Below are 21,220 nucleotides of genomic sequence, written 5' to 3' on the forward strand. Positions count from 1 at the left end.
TTAGTGAAGTGCATCAACCATTTCAGATTTTATAATGGAAGTGTTGTATGCATTAGTGAAGTGCATCAACCATTTCAGATTTTATAAAACAAGTGTTGTATGCATTAGCCATACTTAATTCAGATTTTCAGCTTCCTTAGGCCTATATATAGTGAGGTTTCCCAAGCTTGTAAACACACCCCAAGGGGGGGAGCTCTCAAACACTTCTCTAGAGCTCCCTTCCCTTCTCTCCCTCAAATTCTCTTAGTTTCTCTTTCTAGTTTTCAATTGTTATAATGAGATCTTTGTGCTGAAATTTTCCTTTAAGTCTTTCCAAGTTCTACTTTAATTTTCATTGTTATGTAAATTCTTTTCTTTAGTTTCAAGTTTGATTAGTTTCCAAGTTTCAATTATGATTTTTGTTCTTATTCATTATGCTTATAAGTTAATATGCTAGTTTGAATGATTGATCACCATTTAGGCTTGCATGTTAGCTATCTTGGTTTGAATTAAGAGTAGACACCATACTTTAATTCGAATTGAACTATGAATAGGAAGAGTATGTATGGACATTCGACAACAGGGATTAGATACATGCTTGGTTGTTTAAATTGTTCTTCTATGCTTAATGGGTTCCTAATGCTTAATTTTAGGTTAGACAACAAATGATCAAATTAGGGAATTAGGAACACAAGGTTATGACCACACACCATGGCTTAATCATACATTAGCTAGAATCAATCCGTTAATCTAATTGAACTTGGGAACTTATCTACTTGAGTTAGTTATTTCTTTCTTCCTTGTTTTATTTATTTCCCTTCTTTTTCATTTCTGTTTTGTGTAGGGAAAATGAATTGAATCATTCAATCACCAATCCTCGTGGGATCGACCTCGCACTTACATATGCTATACTACCAAACGGCTCGTGCACTTGCGAGTATCACAAGTTGAGGATGCAGCTTAATCCATTTTGGTGGAGCTGTATCTACGCAACAATGACATGCTCGTGCTATTTTTGCAAGTATAAATGTAATGGCATATGGCATGATAATATATATTTTATTGTAAAATCTAAAAGCTAGGAAAAAAAGAATTTTCTTATCTTTTTTTTTTTGTTGGCCTCCAACAGAGAGCATGTGGATTGTGAAACAGGCATTGGCATAGAGAGTTGGAGCATCAGTGCAAAAGACGGAGATGATGGAAGCAGTGTTCTCGGAGAGGACTTGTTCAATTTAGAGTTGAAGAGCATGCGTAGTTTTGTGCAAGATATGGCTATATTGTTCTAGAGTTAGCCAAGTCTCCTCTGTTGGCCAAAGAAGATGGCTTTTCTTTATCAGATGCTTGGCTTGTGTTTGGCTCTTTCTTTTTTTGAAAAAAAAACATTTGCTTGGCACGAAGCCCCCAAGTATTTTGGGGTTTGCATGTGTAGTTTGCTCAATGGCATGAATAATGCATTTGCCAAAGCTTCCAGGGCCTTCTTGCAAGATCTTGTTTTGCTTGAGAATGGAGATCTAACACTAAAACAAATGGAGCTTATGAGTAATCTATATTAGTCAACAAAAGGAAAAAATAAACAAAGAAAGAGAGAATGTTCTTATCTCTTTATTTTCTCTGTTTTATTGCTTATGGTCTTCTTCTTTGGAGGCATTGGTGAAGATGGCAGCCTGGTCCCCAGTGAAGTCGCCATTTCTGTTGGGGTCTTTTTCTTCCAGCAGCCAGACGAATGGGCTTGGGCTGCTGTAAAGGATGAGCTGAGGAGGTTGCCCCTGTTTCTGAGTTCGAAGACCAGGCTCCAAGAGAGTTTTGAAAGGGTTTGTGAAAACCCTTTGAAAACACCTTGGTTCCCTTCACCAATGAACCAAATAAACGTGACAAATTAGCAATGGAATGGCTTGGCATGAGGAGCTTGTGGCATGGGAGCTAAGCTTTCACAAGTTTAGCAATTTGAGAGAGAGAAAAGCATGAGTTTCTTACAGAGGACAGAAATTAAGACTGGGGCAAAGGAAGATTAGGAAGGTTTTTTATCTCAGGAAAAGAAGAAGACCACGGAGGAAGAGGATTGGGTGGCTTGAGTAAATTTCAGGTTGCCTGACAAAGCTTGGCCAAGCTCTGAAACTGGGTTTGCAGGTGAGAGAGGAAGCTTGCTCTCTGAAGAATGGGTTGGTTTTCTGGGTAGCTAAGGCCCTCTTTTATAGCCACAAAGAACCCTAATTTTATCTAACCTCCTCCTCCCATTTTCGTTGCTTCTTCCCACTTGACCCTATTTGTGTTCTGAGTGAAATCCAATCGGCAGAACTATGAATTACCCCAACCACTCAAATTAGAAACGAACTGCCGTTGAACTTGAATTGTCCAATTTCTCAAACCTATTGATTTCGGATCGAGCCCAAAACTTGGGCAACATCATAATATGGTGGGAGGAGTCATTTGGTGAGTTTTGAGTGATATCCAATCGCTAGAAGTATATAATACACCAACGACTCCAATTTGGAACGAACTGCCGTTGAACTTGAATTGTCCAATTTCTCACACCTATTGATTTCGGATCGAGCCCAAAACTTCGGCAATATCATAATATGGTGGGAGGAGTCATTTGGTGATTTTTGAGTGAAATCCAATCGCTAGAAGTATGGAATACACCAACCACTCCAATTAGGAACGAACTGCCGTTGAACTTGAATTGTCGAATTTCTCACACCTATTGATTTTGGATCGAGCCCAAAACTTGGGCAACATCATAATATGGTGGGAGGAGTCATTTGGTGTGTTTTGAGTGAAATCCAATCGCTAGGAGTATGGAATACCCCAATCACTCCAATTAGGAACGAACTGCCGTTGAACTTGAATTGTCCAATTTCTCACACCTATTGATTTCGGATCGAGCCCAAAACTTGAATTGTCCAATTTCTTACACCTATTGGTTTCCGATCGAGCCCAAAACTTGGGCAACATCAAAATATGGTGGGAGAAGTCATTTGGTGTGTTTTGAGTGAAATCCAATCTTCAGAACTATGAATTACCCCAACCACTCCAATTTGAAACGAATTGCCTTTGAACTTGAATTGTCCAATTTCTTACACCTATTGATTTCGGATCGAGCCCAAAACTTGGAAAACAGCATAATATGGTGTGAGGAGTCATTTGGTGAGTTTTGAGTGAAATCCAATCGCTAGAAGTATGGAATACACCAACCACTCCAATTAGGAACGAACTGCCGTTGAACTTTTATTGTCCAATTTCTCACACCTATTGATTTCGGATCGAGCCCAGAACTTGGGCAACATCATAGTATGGTGGGAGGAGTCATTTGGTGTGTTTTGAGTGAAATCGAATCGCCAGAACTGTGAATTACCCCAACCACTCCAATTTGGAACGAACTGCCTGTGAACTTGAATTGTCCAATTTCTTACACCTATAGATTTCGGATCGAGCCCAAAACATGGGAAACAACATAATATGGTGTGAGGAGTCATTTGGTGTGTTTTGAGTGAAATCCAATCTTCAGAACTTTGAATTACCCCGACCACTCCAATTTGGAACGAACTGCCTTTGAACTTGAATTGTCAAATTTCTTACACCTATTGATTTCGAAACGAGCCCAAAACTTGGGCAACATCATAATATGGTGGAAGGAGTCATTTGGTGAGTTTTGAGTGAAATCCAATCTTTAGAAGTGTGGAATACACCAACGACTCCAATTAGGAACGAACTGCCGTTGAACTGGAATTGTACAATTTCTTACACCTATTGATTTCGGATCGATCCCAAAACTTGGGCAACATCATAATATGGCGGGAGGAGTCATTTGATGAGTTTTGAGTGAAATCCAATCGCCAGAACTAGGAATTACCCCAACCACCCCAACTTGGAACGAACTGCCTTTGAACTTGAATTGTCCAATTTCTTACACCTATTGATTTCGGATCGAGCCCAAAACTTAGGCAACATCATAATATGGTGGGAGGAGTCATTTGGTGTGTTTTGAGTGAAATCCAATCGCCAGAACTATGAATTACCCCAACCACTCCAATTTGGAACGAACTGCCTTTGAACATGAAATGTCCAATTTCTTACACCTATTTATTTCGGATCGAGCCGAAAACTTGGGAAACAACATAATATGGTGTGAGGAGTCATTTGGTGAGTTTTGAGTGAAATCCAATCGCTAGAAGTATGGAATACACCAGCCACTCCAATTGGGAATGAATTGCCGTTGAACTTGAGTTGTCCAATTTTGAACACCTATTGATTTCGGATCGAGCCCAAAACTTGGGCAACATCATAATGTGGTATGAGGATTTATTTGGTGAGTTTTGAGTGAAATCCAATTGCTAGAAGTATGGAGTACACCAACCACTCCAATTAGGAACGAACTGCCGTTGAACTTGAATTGTCCAATTTCTCACACCTATTGATTTCGAATCGAGCCCAAAACTTGGGCAACATCATAATTTGGTGGGAGGAGTCATTTCAATGTTTTAAGTGAAATCCAATCGCCTGAACTTTGAATTACCCCAACCACTCCAATTTGGAACGAACTGCCTTTGAACTTGAATTCTCCAATTTCTTACACCTATTGATTTCGGATCGACCCCAAAACTTGGGCAACATCATAATATGGTGGGAGGAGTCATTTGTTTTGTGTTGAGTGAAATCCAATCGCTAGAAGTATGGAATACACCAACCACTCGAATTAGGAACGAACAGCCGTTGAACTTGAATTGTCCAATTACTCACACCTATTGATTTCGGATCGAGCCCAAAACTTGGGCACCATCATAATATGGTGGGAGTAGTCATTTGCCGTGTTTTGAGTGAAATCCAATCGCCAGAACTACGAATTACCCCAACCACTCCAATTTGGAAAGAACTGCCTTTGAAATTGAATTGTCCAATTTCTTACATGTACTAATTTCGGATTGAGCCCAAAACTTGGGCAACATCATAATACGGTGGGAGAAGTCATTTGGTGTGTTTTGAGTGAAATCCAATCGCTAGAAGTATGGAATACACCAACCACTCCAATTTGGAACGAACTGCCGTTGAACTTGAATTGTCCAATTTCTTACACCTATTGATTTCGGATCGAGCCCAAAACTTGGGCAACATCATAATATGGTGGGAGGAGTCATTTGGTGAGTTTTGAGTGAAATCCAATCGCTAGAAGTATGGAATAAACCAACCACTCCAATTAGGAACGAACTGCCGTTGAACTCGAATTGTCCAATTCCTTACACCTATGGATTTCGGATCGAGCCCAAAAATTGGGCAACATCATAATATGGTGGGTGGAGTCATTTGGTTCGTTTTGAGTGAAATCCAATCGCTAGAAGTATGGAATACACCGACCACTCCAATTAGGAACGAACTGCCGTTGAACTTGAATTGTCCAATTTCTCACACCTATTGATTTCGGATTGAGCCCAAAACTTGGGCATCATCATAATATGGTGGGAGGAGTCATTTGGTGAGTTTTGAGTGAAATCCAATCGCTAGAAGTATGGAATAAACCAACCACTCCAATTTGGACCGAACTGCCGTTGAACTTGAATTGTCCAATTTCTTACACCTATGGATTTCGGATCGAGCCCAAAACTTGGGCAACATCATAATATGGTGGGAGGAGTCATTTTGGTGGGTTTTGAGTGGAATCCAATCGCTAGAAGTATGGAATAAACCAACCACTCCAATTTGGAACGAACTGCCGTTGAACTTGAATTGTCCAATTTCTTACACCTATGGATTTCGGATCGAGCCCAAAACTTTGGCAACATCATAATATGGTGGGAGGAGTCATTTGGTGGGTTTTGAGTGGAATCCAATTGCTAGAAGTATGGAATAGACCAACCACTCCAATTAGGAACGAACTGCCGTTGAAATTGAATTGTCCAATTTCTTACTCCTATTGATTTCGGATTGAGCCCAAAACTTGGGCAACATCATAATATGGTGGGAGGAGTCATTTGGGGAGTTTTGGGTGAAATCCAATCGCTAGAAGTGTGGAATACACCAACCACTCTAATTAGGAACGAACTGCCGTTGAATTTGAATTGTCCAATTTCTCACACCTATTGATTTCGGATCGAGCGCAAAACTTGGGCAACATCATAATATGGTGGGAGGAGTCATTTGGTGTGTTTTGAGTGAAATCCAATCGCTGGAACTATGAATTATCCCAACCACTCCAATTTGGAACGAACTGCCGTTGAATTTGAATTGTCCAATTTCTCACACCTATTGATTTCGGATCGAGCCCAAAACTTGGGCAACATCATAATAAGGTGGGAGGAGTCATTTGGTATATTTTGAGTGAAATCCAATCGCCAGAACTATGAATTACCCCACTGTTTGTGCGTAATAAATTACGACCATGAGCTGGCCGAAGGAGCCCCCTTTCTCGGCCGCTGCTGTGCCGCCGTACTCTGGGCCGGTGCGGCCTCAACCGGCGCGGCCTTAGTACCTAGTGCCTCTCGGCTCCTCTTGTGACCCGAGGCTGCGTGTACAAAGAGAAGAAACAAAAGTGAGATGACCAGGGACAAAAAATGGTTCTGAGAAGCCGGTGAAGAATAAATGATAAATAGAGAAAAGAAGTGAGGCTTACCAGCGACAGCGGTCGGCCGAGCTGGCAGGGAGGACGGCATGGTCCTGTGCGCCAGCGTCTTTCGCGCCCCCCCATAGGCGTCGCCCTGCGAGCGGGGGCTACAGTTGAGGATGGGGCTGCGGTGGAAACCACGGCTGCTGTTCTAGCCGGGGGAGGGGCCGTCACCCTAGGAACGGCCATGGCCGGGGTACTCGGTCGAGGAGGCCCAGTTGAGACCTTCTTCACTTTGCTGCCCTTGGGGGTAAGAGGGTCCCAGTCTGCATTCTTCAGGGCCACCCTTGCAGCCTCTTCAACGGGCCGGATAAATCTGGCCGAAATACACTCCTCGTACCAGACCCTCCCATCTTCGTCATACGAGTTACGGCGCGACCAGGGCATAAGGGTCAGGAAGGTCATCCCCTGTTGAAGCTGGAAGGTTATGCCACCCACGCCGTGCTATTGAGAGACATCGGCCCTCCATGACGAGAGCCGGTTGGTTGACAGAGGAGGGAGTGGGGCCGTCTGGATTAGACCGAACTGCCGCACCATGAAGTTTGGCGGATAAACCTCGGCCCCGGCCTTGGACAGGCCGCAATGAAGGTCGCGCGAAACCAGGAAGGAGCCCTAGATCTCCTTCAGATTATTCTCCGTCTCAACATCAGGAATGATGGAGAGATCGTGAGTTAGGAACAGGGGGAACGGCCGAGCAAGGCAGACTCAGAACTGCGTGCCAGTCCTCTCAGCCAGGCCATAGAAAAATTTGTAATAAAGGGCCGAGGTATTGTGCTTCATGGGGGCTCGGGCAAATGCATTGGCTAGCGGCTCGGCGTCGTTGATATCGGCCACCGCCCTCAGTTATGGGAAGTAGGCTTGCAGCCAGAACTGGAAAGCCCACAGCGGACCACCGTGCTTCGGCTTCATCCCATCGGTGATGATGTCGTGAAGCGTGCGGTAGATGTGGCCGAGCAGGAAGGGGCCGAGTGCTAACCTTCCGCCCTGAGCAAGATAATCGGCCACATGGGCGAACTCCAGGGTGACCTTGTTCGCCTGGGTGCAGAATACAAACTTGCACAACCAGTACAACAAGAATGCAGCATGCTCAACCTCGCCGAGTGGGGCGATGGCGTCGTCTTCGACGCTGTCCTCCACTCCAAAATTGCTGTAGAAGTTGGAGTAGTTGAGCATGTTCTTCGCCTTGTTCCCAGCGACCCTCGCAAGAGTAGGCCACGTGGTCTTAAAACTCCCTTCTGCCTCAGGAGCAACGAGTGCGGCGTTCACTTCCACGCCGAGAGGAGAAAGGCCGAACAGGGCGGCCATGTCGACCACGGTCGGCGTCATCATGCCGAACCGAAAATTCATAGTGTTGGTGGCTGACGACCAAAAACACAAAGCCGCGGCCAAAAGCGACCGATCCATGACGGGTGGCCGATCGAACAATTTGATCAAGTGGTAGATGCCTTGATCCTTCCATTGCTGGCCGAAGAAGTGCTCCATCCCCAGCAGCCATTTTTCCCAATCTGGGGTCGCGGTTGGCCACTGTTGCTGCGGCCTGAGGACGTTCCAATCCTGGAAGTCCCCCCCGTCAAAGGCCGAGTGATCCACCAGATTGTTCTTCAAGTGGGCCACAAGCCTCTCTGGCATTCCGCCATCAATGGAGGGGCCGAGAACGCAGGAATCAGTAGGGGCACCATCGTCATCAGCCCAGGGCGCGATGATGTCAGGGAGAACCGAGCCCTGGATGTCTCGACAAATAGCCTCGAATTCAGTATGGAAGGCTTGGGACCGAACTTCGACAGATGTGGAGGTACTGAAGGCCATTAGAGCAGGTTTAAGATGAGTGTTTAAGGAGGAAAGTCCTGAAAAAGGGAGAAGGTCTGTAGGTTCTGGAAAGTCGCAAGCTCAGGAAGGATTCTCTGGTAAACTTGGAAGTTCGAGAGTTTGGTGGGTTTGAAGGTTTGAGAGAAGGGTTTTTGACAAAGCTTGGGCGTCTGAGAGTTCTAAAAGCGTAAGGAGAGAGCGAGGAGGTCTGGGTTTTTATATTGGCGCTTGAATTCGAAACAAAAGGGCGTGTCTCTCTCGAGAGACGTAACGTTCTGTCAGCACGCTCAACAGGCGCAATGACGTGTCAAAAGCCCAGAGGCCGTCATTTCCTCTGACAAAACGAAGCGACGCCCTGGGCAATGATGGCCTACATGACGTGCTTGAGGCATTAAATGCGCCGACTGGCCTGCGCATTTAATGCCCTAGTTGTCAATCACTTCAGAAGGAATGCAAAGGGTCCATCCCTTGGAATCCATTCGGCCCCCGCCCATGCCAAGGCCGAAGAATCCAGGGATGTGGGGGCAATGTTTGTGCCTAATAAATCACGGCCATGAGCTGGCCGAAGGAGCCCCCTTTCTCGGCCCTGGCACTTGTTCGTAAAACTGAAACGCAGCGTTTCAACAAGGTGCTTTGCCTTCCTAAAGGCAAAAGAAAAATACTAAGGCATGATCATCTCGGCCTCGAGTGCAGGCCGAGGCCGAGGCCAAGAGAAGTCACGGCCAGAGATATTAAAGTCAGATCATCACGTCATAGCAGGGACCCATGCTTCATTTAATGAAGTAGCGCCTGTTTAATGCAGCAAACCCACTGGCCATAAATAAGCATTTAATGCATGAGGGAAGGTGGGAAGTGACTGAAGTCAGGTTTTGGCGACAGAAGACAGAGTGATTAGACGTAGACATTCTCACAAGAATTCTTGCAGCTTGAGAGATTAGGTCACCAGCTATCAGAGCAATAAATGTGTCTCCACGGCCAGCTGCGCAGAAGCCACGATTAGGGCAGCGGCCGAGATTCACCAGGATTTATGGGGTCACACCACCATGCTTCACGACAGCCGAGACCAGTTCCTCTCTCGGCTACAATCGTTTGATTAGAAGACGAGTTCAAACAGGCACACCACTTATCCATCCTACACTCATCAACCAACTCGACGTACGGTAGAGATTGCTGGCACGCCCGCGCACAACCGAACCGCACCCAAAAGCAGGAAACCGAGTCTCAACGCACATCCCCTCAGCCCGAAACTCCAGGCCGTGAGATTTGCGCGGCAGACACCCAACCAGCCCAATTTGGAACGAACAGCCTTTGAACTTGAATTGTCCAATTTCTTACACCTATTGATTTCGGATCGAGCCCAAAACTTGGGTAACATCATAATATGGTGGGAGGACTCATTTGGTGAGTTTTCAGGGAAATACAATCGCCAGAAGTATGGAATACACCATCCACTCCAATTAGGAATGAACTGCCGTTGAACTTCAATTGTCCAATTTCTCACACCTATGGATTTCGGATCGAGCCCAAAACTTGGGCAACATCATAATATGGTGGGAGGAGTCATTTGGTGAGTTTTGAGTGAAATCCAATCACTAGAAGTATGGAATACACCAACCATTCCAATTAGGAACGAACTGCCGTTGAACTTGAATTGTCCAATTTCTCACACCTATTGATTTCAGATCGAGCCCAAAACTTGGGCAACATCATAATATGGAGGGAGGAGTCATTTGGTGAGTTTTGAGTGAAATATAATCGCTAGAAGTATGGAATACACCATCCACTCCCATTAGGAACGAACTGCCTTGGAACTTGAATTGTCCAATTTCTTACACCTATTGATTTCGGATCGACCCCAAAACTTGGGCAACATAATAATATGGTGGGAGGAGTCATTTGGTGTGTTTTGAGTGAAATCCAATCTTCAGAACTATGAATTACCCCAACCACTCCAATTTGCAACGAACTGCCTTTGAACTTGAATTGTCCAATTTCTTACACCTATTGATTTCGGATCGAGCCCAAAACTTGGGCAACATCATAATAAGGTGGGAGGAGTCATTTGGGATGTTTTGAGTGAAATCCAATCGCCAGAACTATGAATTACCCCAACCACTCCAATTTGGAACGAACTGCCTTTGAACTAGAATTGTCCAATTTCTTACACCTATTGATTTCGGATCGAGTCCAAAACTTGGGCAACATCATAATATGGTGGGAGGAGTCATTTGGTGTGTTTTGAGTGAAATCCAATCGCCAGAACAATGAATTACCCCAACCACTCCTTCTCTGTTGTGGAGTAGTGATTTGAGCATCATTCAAGGTCCGGCTAGCATAATGAATCACATGGGGCAACTTGTTCTTCTTTTGACCTAAAACTGCACCAATAGCAAAGTCAGAGGCATCACACATGATTTCAAATGGTAAAGACCAATCCGGAGCTATGATAATAGGGGCTGAAGTTAGCTCCCTCTTCAAGGTAGAAAAAGCTTCCATGCAAGCTTCATTAAACTCAAAAACAGCATCCTTAGCAAGGAGATTACACAATGGCCTTGTAATGCTTGAGAAATTTTTGATGAACCTTCTATAGAATCCAGCATGTCCTAGAAAGCTTCTAATTCCTTTAACAGAGGTAGGGGGTGGAAGATTTGAGATGAGGTCGATCTTGGCTTTATCCACTTCGATTCCCTTGCTTGAAATCACATGGCCTAGTTACAATGCCTTGTCTCACCATGAAGTGACACTTCTCCCAATTCAAAATCAGATTTGTTTCCTGGCATCTTTTAAGCACTAGAGACAAGTGGTGAAAACAATTATCAAAAGAGGAACCAAAAACTGAAAAATCATCCATAAATACCTCAATGAATCGTTCCACCATATCTGAAAAGATTGACATCATGCATCGTTGGAAAGTTGCTGGGGCATTGCACAAACCGAATGGCATCCTTCTATAAGCAAACGTACCAAATAGGCATGTGAATGTGGTTTTCTCTTGGTCTTCCGGAGCAATGGGAATTTGATTATAACCTGAAAAACCATCAAGAAAACAATAGTAAGCATGGCCAGATAAACGTTCAAGCATTTGATCAATAAAAGGCAAGGGGACATGATCTTTTCTAGTGGATGTGTTCAACTTCCTGTAATCAATGCAAACTCTCCAACCAGTGACAGTTCGTGTAGGAACTAGCTCATTCTTCTCATTCTTCACAACGGTGATTCCGGACTTCTTTGGAACAACTTGCACAGGGCTCACCCACTTAGAATCTGAAATTGGGTAGATGATTCCTACATCGAGTAGCTTTAAAACTTCAGCTCTAACCACCTCTTTCATGTTGGGATTTAGCCTCCTTTGGGCATCACGGGATGGTTTGCTGTCTTCTTCCATTAAAATTCGGTGCATGCACATGCTTGGACTAATTCCTTTGATGTCTGCTATGGTCCACCCAATGGCTTTTTTATGCTCTTTTAGAACTTTAATTAAGCTCTCTTCTTCATGTGAGGAGAGACCTGCAGCAATTATAACAGGGAGAGTTTTGTTAGCACCCAAATATGTATATTTGAGATGATTGGGAAGAGGTTTAAGTTCTAGCTTTGGTGGGATGACAATGGATGGCTCCAATTTCGTGGATGATGGTCCAAGAGGCTCGATTGGTGGCCTAAAGGATGGTGGGTATGGCGGAAACACTTCTAAGGCAGCCACCACTTCTTGGAACTCCAGTTCACAAAGATCTTCCTCTTCTTGTGTTAAGACAGCTTCTAGAGCATCATTAGACTTTCTCTGCAAAATTTTGGAAGAAACCTCATGATCCACAACATCAATTAAAAAGCAAGAATCAAGAGAGATAGAAGGTTGAGATAGAGCATTAAGCATTTTAAATTCAACAGTTTCACCCAAAACAGTCATGGAGAGGGTGCTATCTTTCACTTTGATGATTGTGTCTGCAGTGGCCATGAATGGCCTGCCTAGGAGAATGGGATCAACACGATCTCCATTTGGATTGTCTTCCATGTCCATCACTACAAAATCAGCAGGGAGAATTAGTGTATTAACTTGAACTAGAATATCTTCTACAATACCTTTTGGATATTTTATAGAATGATCAGCTAGTTCAAGTCGCACTGAAGTCTTCTTCATCCCTTCTAAGCCAAGCTCTTGATATACTGAATATGGCATTAGATTGATGCTTGCTCCCAAGTCCAACATGGCTCTTCCAACCTTCTTGCCTCCAATGTTAATGGGAATGTCAAAGCTGCCAGGATCATCTAGTTTTGGTGGAAGCTTCCTTTGCAATACAGCACTTACATTCTGGTCGAGCTTTACTCCTTCATTTGGAGCGAAATTGAGCTTGTGAGTTTTCAAGTCCTTGATAAATTTTCCATATGCAGGAATCTGTTCAATAAGATCAAGCAAAGGCAAATTGATATTAACTTTACTCAAAATATCATAAATCTCTTTAAAAGCCTTATCTTGCTTTGCTTTCTTAAGACGGCCTGGAAATGGAATCTGTGGAACATATGGAGCGGGTGGCACGTATCTATCTTCTTGAAGATGTGGTGGCAAAAATTTGTCATCCCTTTTATGCAATTGGAATTGATCGGATTTCTGAGAATCTGATTTGGCCTTAGGAGCAGATTGAGAAGTTTTGAGTTGTTCTCCTTCCGTGGCCATGGTCTCCTCCTCTTCATCTTCTACAATCACAACATCATTTGAAAGATTAGAATCATCTTTATTATCAATGATCTTACCTGATCTGAGCACATGAATGGCCTTGGCTTCTGGGTTCTTTGGATTGATCTCAGTTTGGCTTGGCCATTTCCCAGGCTGTCTTTGAGTTATTTCAGCAGCTATTTGGCCTAATTGGACTTCCAATTTGGAGATGGCAGCTTGTGTAGTTTGCTGAAAATTGGATTGGTTGATTGCCATCTGCTTCACTATATCTTCCAATGATGATGATGATTGTTGTGGCCTTTGGAATGAAGGGGGATTTGCTTGATTCTGGGTATTTCTCCATGAAAAGTTTGGATGATTCCTCCAACCTGGATTATAACTTTGAGAGTATGGATCATTTCTTGGACCTTGGTTGTAGGAATTTACCAACTTAGCTTGCTCGTGCACAAATTCTGGATATCCAGCCCCAAGTGGACAAGCAGTGGTAGCATGGTCATGAGTTTCACAGATGCTACACACTTCCTTCGGAGGGTTTCTTGAGTTTAATGCAAGAAGAGCATCTAGCTTTTGTTCCAATTTTGAAATCTGCACACTAGAAGCATCATTAGAACCACTAATAACACGTTTACCTCTTGTATCCGTATGTTGGGTCTCCATTGCTATCTCCTCAAAGAGTTCGTACGTTTCTTCTGGAGTTTTGGTTTTAAAAGAACCACCTGCAAAATTGGTGACTATATTATGACTAGAAGGGGTTAGTCCTTTATAAAACATACGCATTTGAAGCTTCAATGGAATCCCATGATGAGGACATTGGTTGAGCAGCCCATTGAATCTCTCCCATGCTTCACAAAATGATTCATCATCTTGCTGTGCAAATAATAAGATCTTGTCCCTAAGCATGTCGGTCTTTTGCTTGGAGAAGTATTTTTCCAGGAACTTCTTTTGAATGGCAGCCCATGTAGTGAGTGAACCAGGCTTCAAAGAATTCAACCAATACTTCGCCTTATCCTTTAAAGTGTATGGAAACACTCTCATTCGAAGTTGATCTTCTGTCACACCTATCAAGGGAAAAGAACTCACAACATTAAAAATATCCTTTATATGAGTTAATGGATCTTCATTAGGTAAACCATAAAAGGAGGGTAGCATATTAAGATGAGAAGATTTAAGCTCATAATTTCGAGCTACAGTGGGCAGCAAAATGCTTGAAGGAGATGTTGGAATTGTTGGGATATCAAGTTCTCCCATGAACTCAATGGCAGCCATCATTTCTTCTTCTTCTTGGTCTGAACTTGCTTCCGAATTTGAAGGTGAAGAACCAGGAAGTTCAGTGTGGAGAGCAAGACTTGTAAATGTAGCAAGAGCTTGCTCTTTTGCAGTTGACAACTCCCTTTCTAGACGATTTTGAATTTCAGAGGTCACACGATTCGGTTGCAATGATGGTCCTGCGTTCAAAGATCTGGAACGTTGGAACGAAGACCTCACTTGTGAATGGCCTGTTAGACATAAACTACCTGAAACGGAAAATTAGATTAATTAGAAACACTAAAAAGAATAGGGTAACCTTGGGCACATAACCAGGGAAGAACTTTCGTTCAGTCCCCGGCAACGGCGCCAAAATTTGTTGTTAATAATATGTTAACTCGCAATTGTACGGGGCAATTAGTAGTATAGCAAGACAAGTACGAGGTCGTACCCACGAAGACTGAGAAGTTCAAATTAGTTATGTACTTTAGATTACCGAATTCAAGAAGTTAGGAAGTTAAATCTAAAACAGAATTTAAAGCAAGAGTGAGTTTGAAAACAAATGCAGCAAGATTAAAATGAACTTTGAAGTGAGAATGCTTGTGATTATAGAAAGAAATGAACAAACTGAAATTGCAACGGAAAGCAAGTAAACAAAAGTAACAAAGGGTGGTTTTGAAGGTTAAAACACAGGTTTGGAGACTTGGGCATTCGATTCACCATAACAATTCAATTCTGGGTTATAAAAATTCAAGTAACAAGTCTAATTCAGATTCAAAGATTGATTCTAGCTAAAGTATGATTAGGCCATGGTGTTTGGTCCTAACCTTGTGTTCCTAATTCCCTAATTTGATCATTTGTTGTCTAACCTAAAATTAAGCATTAGGAACCCATTAAGCATAGAAGAACATTTTAAACAACCAAGTATGTATCTAATCCCTGTTGTCGAATGTCCATACATACTCTTCCTATTCATAGTTCAATTCGAATTAAAGCATGGTGTATACTCTTAATTCAAACCAAGATAGTTAACAAACAAGTTCTAATGGTGATCAATCATTCAAACAAGCATGTTAACTTATAAGCATAATGAATAAGAACATGAATCATGAATCAAACTTGAAACTCCAAACTTATAAACCCAGAATATTCATGTTAGGTTACATCGAAGCCCTAGTTATGGATTTAGCTACTCATAATGGAAAAGAGACTTGAACAGAAATGAGAAAACATAATGAATGCAATAAGAGTAGAAAAACCCTTTTTCTGAAGTTCTTGTGGTGTCCAAGGCTTCTCCAAGTGCTTCTCCACTTCTAATGCTTCTCCAAGAGCTTCCCCACTTCTAGAAAGATGTATGAAGGATATGGAGGTGATTTGGGATGAGTTTGAGTGAGTGGTGATGGCTAAGGAAGATGAAATTCGTAGGGAAATGGAAGAGAAGAAAGTTGGAGTTGTTTTGGTGATTGTTGGAGTGTTCGGGATTGTGAGAGTGTTTGAGGATGGTTGGAGTGAATTGTGGGGTTGTGAATCCCAGGATTTGTTGTGTCTTGAATGTGGAATGGATGTGGTATTTATAGGGAGAGGGGAGTGATAAATCTAAATTCAATATGGCTAATGCATTCAACACTTGCATTACAAAATCTAAATTGGTTGATGCACTTCACTAATGCATACAACACTTGCATTATACAATCTGAATTGGTTGATGCACTTCACCAATAAATCCCACCAGCAGCCCTAGCTCATCTTCATGTTACCATGACCAAGCTTCCAACCAGAAACAATAGCTCATGCCTAGCTCACCATGACCAAGCTTCCAACCAGCTCATCCTCATGTCAGCATGACCAGCAACTTCAAGGGCTTACGAATTGGGCTAGGCTGAATCAAATGAAGACTTTAAGATGTCCATTGTGAAGTCCAAAATGTGTATGATCCAACCACACAAGTATTGGCCCAATCCAAGCTCGGAGGAGGAAGTTAAGGCCGAAACAAATTGTTAACTCGTTTTGCTCGCTGACAAAAATCCATCCTGAGCATGGGTCTGTGTTTGCTAGGTGATGGACTCCAGATTTATCCAACGAGGCTGAAGTTTGGATATGTTATAGTACACACCCACTGGAACAACTTTCATGAAGAATGCGGCCTCATCCGAGCTGTGTAGGTTGCTGAAACAGATCTTACAATGTGACCCACGAAACTGGACTGGCAAGGGGCTGTAGGAAAAATGAGTTTGTCTTTAAGCTCTTCTTCCATTCATCCAAATCAGGCCTTAACATGCTTGAATTGCATGAATTATGCTCTCTTGCTCTTTTGGCCTACAAAACACACAAAGGGAGGGAAATAACTTAGAATTATAGGAACTAAGCAAAAGAAGTAAGTAAATTGGGCATGTATATGTATGAAATTATGAGCTTAACACTGCCTTTGAACTTGAACAGTACAATTTCTTACACCTATTGATTTCGGATCGAGCCCAAAACTTGGGCAACATAATAATATGGTGGGAGGAGTCATTTGGTGAGTTTTAAGTGAAATCCAATCGCTAGAAGTATGCAATACGACAACCACTCCAATTCGGAACGAACTGCCGTTGAACATGAACTGTCTAATTTCTTACACCTATTGATTTCGGATCGAGCCCAAAAGATGGGCAACATCATAATATGGTGGGAGGAGTCATTTGGTGGGTTTTGAGTGAAATCCAATCCCCAGAACTATGAATTACCCCAACCACTCCAATTTGGAACGAACTGCCTTTGAACTTCAATTGTCCAATTTCTTACACTTATTGATTTCGGATCGAGCCCAAAACTTGGGCAACATCATAATATGGTGGGAGGAGTAATTTGGTGGGTTTTGATTGAAACCCAATCGCTAGAAGTATGGAATACACCAAGCACTCCAATTAGGAACGAACTGCCGTTGAACTTGAATTCCCCAATTTCTCACACCTATTGATTTTGGATCGAGCCCAAAACTTGGGCACCGTCATAATATGGTGGGAGGAGTCATTTGGTGTGTTTTGAGTGAAATCCAATTGCTAGAAGTATGGAATACACCTACCACCCCAATTAGGAACGAACTGCTGCTGAACTTGAATTCCCCAATTTCTCACACTTATGGATTTCGGATCGAGCCCAAAACTTGGGCACCATCATAATATGGTGGGAGGAGTCATTTGGTGTGTGTTGAGGGAAATCCAATCGCCAGAACTATGAATTACCCCAACCACTCCAATTCGGAACAAACTGCCTTTGAACTTGAATTGTCCAATTTCTTACACCTATTGATTTCGGATAGAGTCCAAAACTTGGCCAACATCATAAAATGGTGGGAGGAGTCATTTGCTATGTTTTTAGTGAAATCCTATCGCTGGAACTATGAATTACCCCAACCACTCCAATTTGGAAAGAACTGCCTTTGAACTTGAAATGTCCAATTTCTTACACCTATTGATTTCAGATCGAGTAGAAAACTTAGGCAACATCATAATATGGTGGGAGGAGTCATTTGGTGTGTTTTGAGTGAAATCCAATCGCCAGAACTATGAATTACCCCAACCACTCCAATTTGGAACGAACTACCTTTGAACTTGAATTGTCCAATTTCTTACACCTACTGATTTCGGATCGAGTCCAAATCTTGGGCAACATCATAATATGGTGTGACGAGTCATTTGGTGTGTTTTGAGTAAAATCCAATCGCTAAAGGTATGGAATACACCAACCACTCCAATTAGGAACGAACTGCCGTTGAATTTGAATTGTCCAATTTCTCACACATATTGATTTTGGATCGAGCCCAAAACTTGGGCAACATCAGAAAATGGTGGGAGGAGTGATTTGGTGGGTTTTGAGTGAAATCCAATCCCCAGAACTATGAATTACCCCAACCACTCCAATTTGGAACGAACTGCCTTTGAACTTGAATTGTCAAATTTCTTACACCTATTGATTTCGGATCGAGCCCAAAACATGGGCAACAACATAATATGGTGGGAGGACTCGTTTGGTGTGTTTTGAGTGAAATCCAATGGCCAGAACTATGAATTACCCTAACCACTCCAATTTGGAACGAACTTCCTTTGAATTTGAATTGTCCAATTTCTTACACCTATTGATTTCGGATCGAGCCCAAAGCTTGGGCAACATCATAGTATGGTGGGAGGAGTCATTTGGTGTGTTTTGAGTGAAATCCAATCGCAAGAAGTGTGGAATACACCAACCACTCCAATTAGGAACGAACTGCCGCTGAACTTGAATTCCCCAATTTCCCACTCCTATTTTTATTTCGGATCGAGCCCAAAACTTGGGCACCATCATAATATGGTGGGAGGAGTCATTTGGGGTCTTTTGAGTGAAATCCAATCGCCATAACTATGAATTACCCCAACCACTCCAATTTGGAACAAACTGCCTTTGAACTTGAATTGTCCAATTTCTTACACCTATTGATTTCGGATTGAGCCGAAAGCTTGGGCAACATCATAATATGGTGGGAGGAGTCATTTGGTGTGTTTTGAGTGAAATCCAATCGCAAGAAGTGTGGAATACACCAACCACTCCAATTAGGAACGAACTGCCGCTGAACTTGAATTCCCCAATTTCTCACTCCTATTGATTTCGGATCGAGCCCAAAACTTGGGCAACATCATAATATGGTGTGAGGAGTCATTTGGTGTGTTTTGAGCAAAATCCAATCGCTAAAAGTATGGAATACACCAACCACTCCAATTAGGAACGAACTGCCGTTGAATTTGAATTGTCCAATTTCTCACACCTATTGATTCTGGATCGAGCCCAAAACTTGGGCAACATCATAATATGGTGGGAGGAGTCATTTGGTGTGTTTTGAGTGAAATCCAATAGCCAGAACTATGAATTACCCCAACCACTCCAGTTTGGAATGAAACTGCCTTTGAACTTGAACTATCCAATTTCTTACATCAATTGATTTCGGATCGAGCCCAAAACTTGGGCAACATCATAATGTGGTGGGAGGAGTCATTTGGTGAGTTTTAAGTGAAATCCAATTGCGAGAAGTATGGAATACACCAACCACTCCAATTAGGGAAGAACTGCCGTTGAACATGAATTGTCCAATTTTTTACACCTATTGATCTCGGATCGAGCCCAAAACTTGGGCAACATCATAATATGGTGGGAGAAGTCATTTGGTGTGTTTTGAGTAAAATCCAGACGCCAAAAGTATGGAATACACCAACCACTCCAATTAGGAACGAACTGCCGTTGAATTTGAATTGTCCAATTTCTCACACCTACTGATTCTTGATCGAGCCCAAAACATGGGCAACATCATAATATGGTGGGAGGAGTCATTTGGTGTATTTTGAGTGAAATCCAACCGCCAGAACTATGAATTACCCCAACCACTCCAATTTGGAACGACCTGCCTTGGACTTGAATTGTCCAATTTCTTACACCTATTGAGTTTGGATCGAGCGCAAAACATGGGCAACGTCATAATATGGAGGGAGGAGTCATTTGGTGTGTTTTGAGTGAAATCCAATCCCCAGAACTATGAATTACCCCAACCACTCCAATTTGGAACAAACTGCCTTTGAACTTGAATTGTCCAATTTCTTACACCTATTGATTTCGGATAGAGCCCAAAACTTGGCCAACATGATAAAATGGTGGGAGGAGTCATTTGCTATGTTTTTAGTGAAATCCTATCGCTGGAACTATGAATTAACCCAACCACTCCAATTTGGAACGAACTTGCTTTGAACTTGAATTGACCAATTTCTTACACCTATTGATTTCGGATCGAGACAAAACTTGGGCAACATCGTAATATGGTGGGAGGAGTCATTTGGTGTGTGTTGAGTGAAATCCAATCTCCAAAACTATGAATTACCCCAACCACTCCAATTTGGAACGAACTGCCTTTGAACTTGAATTGTCCAATTTCTTACTACTATCGATTTACGATCGAGTCCAAAACTTGGGCAACATCATAATATGGTGGGAGGAGGCATTTGGTGTGTTTTGAGTGAAATCCCATCGCCAGAACTATGAATTACCCCAACCACTCCAATTTGGAACGAACTGCCTTTGAACTTGAATTGTCCAATTTCTCTCAACTATTGATTTCGGACGAGCCCAAAACTTGGGCAACATCATAATAGGTTGGGAGGAGTCAGTTGGTGTGTTTTGAGTAAAATCCAATCGCTAAAAGTATGGAATACACTAACCACTCCAATTTGGAACGAACTGCCATTGAACTTGAATTGTCCAATTTTTTACACCTATTGATCTCGGATCGAGCCCAAAACTTGGGAAACATCATAATATGGTGGGAGGAGTCATTTGGTGGGTTTTGAGTGAAATCCAATCCCCAGAACTATGAATTACCCCAACCACACCAATTTGGAACGAACTGCCTTCCAACTTGAATTGTCCAATTTCTTACACCAATTGATTTCGGATCGTGCCCAAAACCTGGGCAACATCATAATATGGTGGGAGCAGTCATTTGGTGTGTTTTGAGTAAAATCCAATCGCTAAAAGTGTGGAATACACCAACCACTCCAATTAGGAACGGACTGCCGTTGAATTTGAATTGTCCAACTTCTCACACCTATTGATTTTGGATCGAGCCCAAAACTTGGGCAACATCATAACATGGTGGGAGGAGTGATTCGGTGGGTTTTGAGTGAAATCCAATCCCCAGAACTATGAATTTCCCCAACCACTCCAATTTGTAACGAACTGCCTTTGAACTTGAATTGTCCAATTTCTTACACCTATTGATTTCGGATCGAGCCCAAAACTTGGGCAACAACATAATATGGTGGGAGGAGTCAATTGGTGTGTTTTGAGTAAAATCTAATCTCTAGAACTATGAATTACCCCAACCACTCCAATTTGGAACGAACTGCCTTTGAACTTGAATTGTCCAATTT

At 42.6% G+C, this 21,220-nt stretch overlaps 1 non-coding gene across 1 annotated transcript; it reads left to right on the forward strand.

Annotated features, from left to right (window-relative positions):
* Nucleotides 1-13,839: 13,839 nt before the first annotated feature.
* On the forward strand, nucleotides 13,840-13,946 carry LOC148292318 (small nucleolar RNA R71). The gene has a single exon (XR_015827171.1). It is a non-coding gene; the product is annotated as a small nucleolar RNA R71 (small nucleolar RNA).
* The last annotated feature ends 7,274 nt before the right edge of the window (nucleotides 13,947-21,220 follow it).

This window comes from Prunus avium, chromosome 8, assembly GCF_965620075.1.
Source record: "Prunus avium chromosome 8, drPruAviu1.hap1.1, whole genome shotgun sequence".
Taxonomy (NCBI): Eukaryota; Viridiplantae; Streptophyta; class Magnoliopsida; order Rosales; family Rosaceae; genus Prunus; species Prunus avium.